The sequence below is a fragment of the Triticum urartu genome, chromosome 7, assembly GCF_003073215.2.
Source record: "Triticum urartu cultivar G1812 chromosome 7, Tu2.1, whole genome shotgun sequence".
In the NCBI taxonomy this organism is placed as follows: Eukaryota; Viridiplantae; Streptophyta; class Magnoliopsida; order Poales; family Poaceae; genus Triticum; species Triticum urartu.
In genome coordinates, this window is record NC_053028.1 from 496,274,629 (window position 1) to 496,282,124 (window position 7,496).

Consider the following 7,496-nt stretch of genomic DNA (forward strand, 5'->3'; position numbering starts at 1 on the left):
TTTCCAAGCTGTTGGCTGGTAGACTGAAGGGTATCCTACCTGAGATCATATCACCTTCTCAGAGTGCTTTTGTCCCTGGGAGACTTATCACGGATAATGTCTTGATTGCCTATGGATGTGTCCACAAAATCAAGAATAAGAGGGCAGGGGCGGCTAGTCTGTGTGCAGTCAAATTAGATATGCATAAAGCCTATGATCGAGTGGAATGGATCTTCCTTAGGAGAATGATGGAGAAACTGGGGTTTAACACACAATGGATAGATATGATCATGGCGTGTGTCTCTTCGGTAAGATACAAGGTGAGGGTAAATTCTCAAGAAACTGAAATATTTATGCCCTCAAGGGGGATTAGACAAGGGGATCCCCTTTCTCCCTATTTGTTCCTTCTATGCGCAGAAGGATTATCCAGCATGTTGCGGTACAAAGAAGAAGTTGGTGGCATGGATGGGATTAGTGTGTGTAGAAATGCACCATCAGTATCACACCTATTATTTGCTGATGATTCACTAATTCTCATGAGAACAGATGTGTTAAATGCAACTTCCTTACAACAAGTTCTGGATGCCTATTGTGCAAGTTCTGGACAGATGGTGAGCCTGGCTAAATCAAGCGTATATTTCAGCCCTAATACCAGTGAGGTAACAAAAGCAAAAATTGGTCAAATACTTCATATTGATACAGAAGCTTTGTCAGACAAATACCTGGGACTTCCAGCTATTGTGGGGGCAGATAAGAGTGATTGCTTCAGGCATTTTGTTGAAAGGATAAAGAAAAGAATATTAGGGTGGATGGAAAAACAACTCTCTGTTGGGGGCAAAGAGATTTTACTGAAGGCTGTTGCACAAGCGATCCCAGTATTTGCTATGTCAGTTTTCTGTATTCCAAAGGGGATTTGTAAAGAGATTACGGACATCATAGCTCAGTTTTGGTGGGGAGACGATGAGGATCACAAAAGGATGCATTGGATGGCATGGTGGAAACTTTGCATCCCGAAAAGTGAAGGTGGGATGGGATTTCGAGATCTATACTCGTTTAACTTAGCAATGCTTGCAAAGCAATGCTGGAGGATTGTGACAAAGCCGGAGTCCCTAATGGCCCGCGTGCTGAAAGCTAAATACTTCCCTAATGGGAGTATCCTAGAAGCTACCCCGAAAAATGGGTCTTCCTTCACATGGCAGAGTATACTGAAAGGGTTAGAAACTTTCAGAAGAGGATATATTTGGAGAATTGGTACGGGGGAACATGTGAATATCTGGAACGACCCATGGATCCCTACCAGCGCAGACAGGAAAGTGATCACCCCTCATAACCAAACACTCCTTACAAGAGTTTGTGACTTGATGGATCCGTTGAATGGAACTTGGGATGAGGAATTACTAAGAGATATATTTTGGGCAGTGGATGTACGAAGGATTATGCAGATCCCATTATACCCGCAAGCCTTTGAAGATTTCATTGCTTGGCAACCTAACCGAACAGGGATTTTCTCTGTCAAAACGGCTTACCATCTTCAGTGGAATCATACTTTCAGGGCGCATGCAAACAGGGTAGAGAGCCCAACTGGATCCGCACCCTTGGATACTTGGAATACACTATGGAAACTTCATGTGCCACGTAAAGTTCAAATCTTTGGTTGGAGAATATTGCAAGGGATCATCCCACTAAAATCAACCCTAATGAACCGGCATGTAGGCTCAGATGGGGCCTGCCCGATTTTCCATCAGGGCGCGGAGGATCTTAAACACCCGTTGTTCTTATGCACTAATGCAAAGGAGCTGTGGAGACGACTGGGTATGATGGATGTTATCGAACACTCAGCTGTGGTTGATCGGTCGGGGTCTGTTATTGTTGAACATATTCTATCTCTACCGGAGAATCAACTATCCATACACCCTAATGTCGAGCTTAAGCAAGGTCTGATGGTGGGGGTATGGTATTTGTGGTGGATAAGGAGGCAGATTACTCGTAATGAACAGGTTCCGCCAACATGGAGATGTCCGGTTTCGGTCCTTTCTATAATACGCAATTTTGCAACAATACATGCAGGTCCCTTGAGCATGCCTGAAGTGAAATGGACAAAACCAAGCCCAGGTTCCGTTAAAATGAATGTTGATGCGGCTTTCTTCCCAGATGAAGGGATGGGAGCTACCTCGGTAGTCCTATGAGATGTAAGGGGAACTTTTATTGCGGCCCAATGCAAGTTCCTCCCAGTGGCAGTAGATGCGATGTAACGCCCCGGATGTAACTTTCCCAATTTGTACTCCAACTCTTGCCGTTTCCGGCGTTAAGTTATATTTATTTCCTCGGGTTCGGGTTTCGTCTCTGTGTGTTGTTTTCGTTTTCATGCATCTCATATCATGTCATCATGTGCATTGCATTTGCATACGTGTTCGTCTCATGCATCCGAGCATTTTCCCCGTTGTCTGTTTTGCATTCCGGCGCTTCGTTCTCCTCCGGTGGTCATTTCTAACTTCCTTTCGTGTGTGGGGATTAAACATTTCCGGATTGGACCGAGACTTGCCATGCGGCCTTGGTTTACTACCGGTAGACCGCCTGTCAAGTTTCGTACCATTTGGACTTCGTTTGATACTCCAACGGTTAACCGAGGGACCGAAAAGGCCTCGTGTGTGTTGCAGCCCAACACCCCTTAAATTTGGCCCAAAACCCACCAAACTCTGCTCCATGTCCTAGAGCGTTCGATCACGATCGCGTGGCCGAAAACCGCACCTCATTTGGACTCTCCTAGCTCCACTTATGCCTATAAATAGCCCCTCCATTTTTCGGATTCGTCTTCTCTCCCGAAACCCTAGTTCAAAAAAAAACGTCATCCGCCGCCGACGGACACGTCCGCCCCAGCGCCGGACGCGTCCGCCGCCGCCCGCCTCCGCCACTCAGGCGCTGCCACGTGGCGCCGCTCCTCTTCCCCGCCGCCGGCCCGGGAGGCCCAGGAGGGGCCCCCGCGAGCCCGAGTGCCCCGCGCCCCGCGCGTTCCACCTCGCCGCCGTCTCTTCGGGCTCCGGTGGCCGGAGACGCCACCCGCCACCGCGAGCGCCGCCGCGCCTCCACTCCACTCCGCCGAGCCGGCCGCCGTTCGCCTCGGCTTCCGCGCCCGCAAGCACCACCAACGCCGGCGCCTCCTCCGACCGGCCCCGGATCCGGCGACGTCCCCACCTCCGGCGAGCTCCTCCTCTCCTCTGGCGTGCTTCTCCGGCGAGCGCAAACTCCGGCGCCGAGCTGCTACAGTGCCGCCGTGAACAGTGCCCGAACCCTAGATCTGAGATCTAAAAACTGAGGGTTGACTTTTTCCTCTCCCCCTTAATTTTTAAGCAAACTTTGTCTGATGATATCTCCGCATCCGTAGCTCCGTTTAGGACATATAGTATATCAAAATCTTCGCCTCGACGAGTACATCATTTCATTACATTGCATAATTTTCATTTAAGCTCATCTTGATGCCCAAAATGCTGTTAGAAGGAGGCTTCGTGAGTTAATTGTCAGATCTGCTAGTTCATCTTAGACTTTTGTCATTTTTGCCATGATTATTGTGTGCATGCTATTCCTGTGAGTCCTTGATATGTTTTGTTAAGAATTTTGCCTTCTTTACAGAGGTGCAACCCATGCATTTTTAGGATGTGTGTGGTGACTTGTGCAAGCTCGCAAAGAGAGGCACCCGGTAAATCTGTTTTCAGGGACTTAGTTGTTTTCACTAAGTCTGGAATATTTTAGTTCATGATGCCATATGTTCAGCTTGTTTCCTAGTGATCCGTGCCTCTTTTGAGAATGATCAGTAAAGAAGTTTTGTTAATCATGTTATGCTCTATCCATCCATGTCTTTGTTTGAAATTATGGAGCAACCTAGCTTGAGACAATAGAGCTCTACTTTTGCTTCGTGGTGAATTTTGGCAGATCGTCAACTCATTTGTGATTTTGTCGGCGTTGTTGTAGTTGATCCGTGCATGCTATGCCATTGTTCTTGCCATTTCTAGCTTGTATTTTGTTTCTTATTAATGGATGTATGCTTGCCTTGCTGTGACTTGCACCATGGTGAGTGCATCGAGATCGTTTACATGCCTTCGTGAGTTATATTTCAGCATGTCTCAGTTTTCACTAAGTCTGAAAACTGATTGTGTTTTATGCTATGTTCGTGTGCCCGTTAATATATTTTGTGAACCCTTTTGGCCCCAGGTCACTTTGGGTATTTTGTTAATCTTGTTGATTAGCTCCATGCCATGTTCTTACTTGTCATGTTCAGGTCATGTATCATGTTATTTTGCTGCTCCGAAGAGAGCATCATGATCTGAAATTTCAGACAAGTGTTAATTTCACTAAGTCTGGAAACTGTTTTGCATTTGCGTTTTTGCCATGCTTGTTTGAACCTCATAATGGATGAATTGGCCGTGGCTCAGTGCTAGTATTTTGTTAAGAATATTGTGTGCATCCCTGCCATTTATTTTGTTGTCATGTTTGGTGGCTGTAGAATGTTCATTTCGTTGCATTTAGATGCCTACTTGCTGTAAATCGCAGACCGGTGTCATATCTTAAAACGCTTGCCATTTCCAAACCGTAACTCCGATTCCAATGATCTTTATATCGTTTTCAAGCGATTTCATCCCCTCTATCCAGTGGCACCCTTGGAATTCCAAGTTGAGGCCAGGTTCATGCATTTCCTGTCATATCTTGCATTTTGCATCCCGCATCGCATCCCGCATAGCATATCATCATTTCATCATATTGATTGGTCTTGCACGTGGTTGATTGTATCCTTGTTACTTGTTTGTCTTGTTGGATAGATCCGAGAGACGAGTTCGCTACCGAGGAGCCCGTTGAGTTTGCTTGTGAGGATCCAGTCAACTCTGACAACTGTGCAGGCAAGATGATCATACCCTCGAAATCACTACTATCTTTGCTATGCTAGTTTGCTCGCTCTTGCTATGCCAATGCTACGATGCCTAACATTTGCTTGTCAGCCTCCCAATTGCCATTTTGAACCTCTAACCCACCATGTCCTAGCAAACCGTTGATTGGCTATATTACCGCTTTGCTCAGCCCCTCTTATAGCGTTGCTAGTTGCAGGTGAAGTTTGGAGGCCGTTCCTTGTTGGGACATCTTTTAGTTACTTGTTGGGATATCATTATATTGCTATGTTATCTTAATGCATCTATATACTTGGTAAAGGGTGGAAGGCTCGGCCTCTCGCCTAGTGTTTTGTTCCACTCTTGCCGCCCTAGTTTCCGTCATATCGGTGTTATGTTCCCGGATTTTTGCGTTCCTTACGCGGTTGGGTTATAATGGGAACCCCTTGATAGTTCGCCTTGATTAAAGCTTTTCCAGCAATGCCCAACCTTGGTTTTACCTTTTGCCACCTAGCCTTTTCTTTCCCGTGGGTTCTGCAGACTCAAGGGTCATCTTATTTTAACCCCCCGGGCCAGTGCTCCTCTGAGTGTTGGTCCAACCGAGCGATGTCCGGGGCTACCAGGGGCAACTCTGGGCTGGCCTACCCGTCGTCTTGCTCATCTGAGTGTGCCCTGAGAAAGAGATATGTGCAGCTCCTATCGGGATTTGTCGGCACATTCGGGCGGTGTTGCTGGTCTTGTTTTAACCTGTCGAATTGTCTTGTTGTACCGGGCTACCGAGTCTGATCGGTGTGTCTCGGGTGGAGGTCTATTCCTTCGTTGACCGTGAGAGCTTGTCATGGGCTAAGTTGGGACCCCCCCTGCAGGGATTGAACTTTCGAAAGCCGTGCCCGCGGTTATGGGCAGATGGGAATTTATTAATGTCCGGTTGTAGATAACTTAAACCTTAATTAATTAAAATGAATCAACTGTGTGTGTTACCGTGATGGCCTCTTCTCGGCGGAGTTCGGGAAGTGGACACGGTGTTGGAGTAATGCTTGCGCAGGTTGTTCCTCTAGATTCTCGCTCGTGCTTTGCCTCCTCTTCTCGCTCTCTTTTGCGTATAAGTTAGCCACCATATATGCTAGTCGCTTGCTGCAGCTCCACATATATTTGCCTCATCCATTCATATACGCTTAAATAGTTTTGATCGCGAGGGTGCGAGATTGCTGAGTCCCTGTGGCTCACAAATACTATAATTCCAGATGCAGGTCCAGGTGATTTCGCTCCAGGTGACGAGTACGAGCTCAAGTGGGAGTTCGACGAGGACTCTCAGCGTTATTATGTTTCCTTTCCCGATGATCAGTAGTGGTGCCTAGTTGGGGTTCGATTCAGGGCCTTGTCGCATGTTGGGTTCTTTTCTATTTTGGCGCCGTAGTCGGGCCATGAGTGATTGTTTGATGGATGTTATTTATGTACTCTGATGTGACGTGGCGAGTGTAAGCCAACTATGTATCTCCCCCTTTTATTATGTATTACATGGGATGTTGTAATGATTGCCTGACTTGCGACACTGCTTTCAATGCGGTTATGCCTCTAAGTCGTGCCTCGACACGTGGGAGCTATAACCGCATCGAGGGCGTTACATGCAATTACATCAGAAGCCATGGCCATGAGGGACGGATTGGCATTTCCTAATTCATTGGGATTTAGCTGTCTGGAGGCGGAATCTGACTCTTTACAAGTTATCAATTTCTGTTCGGGTCAAACAAGATGGTGGGATGAAGCAGCAGCGCTCTTTGCAGAATGTGTGGATTTAAGTACTTCGATCGGGAAGATCATCTACAAGCACTGTTTACATTCTTGTAACCGTGCAGCTCATGTGCTAGCAAATTTCAGTTATTGTAATAAGGTTTGTTCTATTTGGTTGCATGAGCCTCCTGATTTTTTTATTAGGGAGCTAGTAGACGATGTAAACATTATCCATGATTAATAAAGCTAGCCATGATGGCCTTTCCTCAAAAAAAAGTAGGCTCATAAAGCCGGCTGGACCCATTTATAAACTGTAACTTTGCATTAGTTAATTATTCCCTCCATTCCTAAATAATTGTCTTTCTAGACATTTCAAATGGCTACCACATACGGATGTATGTAGACATATTTTAAAGTGTAGATTCACTCATTTTACTCCGTATGTAGTCATTTGTTAAAATATCTAGAAAGACAAATATTTAGGAATGGAGGGAGTAATATACATGCATGTGCTAGCTTCTCATTAGTACTACACGCTAGCATACACCGACTGTTTTTATTTTATTTTACAGCCTTTGGGTCTCTATTAGTGAGGGAAGTAAGCGTGTGCATAACCAAGACTCTGAGCATTACGTGCCTCTTTTTTTTACCTAGCGTGGAAGCTTTAAGCGTGTACATTTGGAATCTTCAAGTAAAGATGCCACAGTCCAATGTGTTCGTACATACATGTTAATATGTTACGTAATTTATTTTAAATCTCAACTGTTATTTTTTTATCAAACGATGCAAATAATATTAACATATGTGGATAACCGTGATGGCTTGTTAGTCTCTTATTTTAATAATATAATAATAGATAGATTTCATAAATATAATTACTGTATTCTTTATCTACCAAAAAATGCTTTCTGT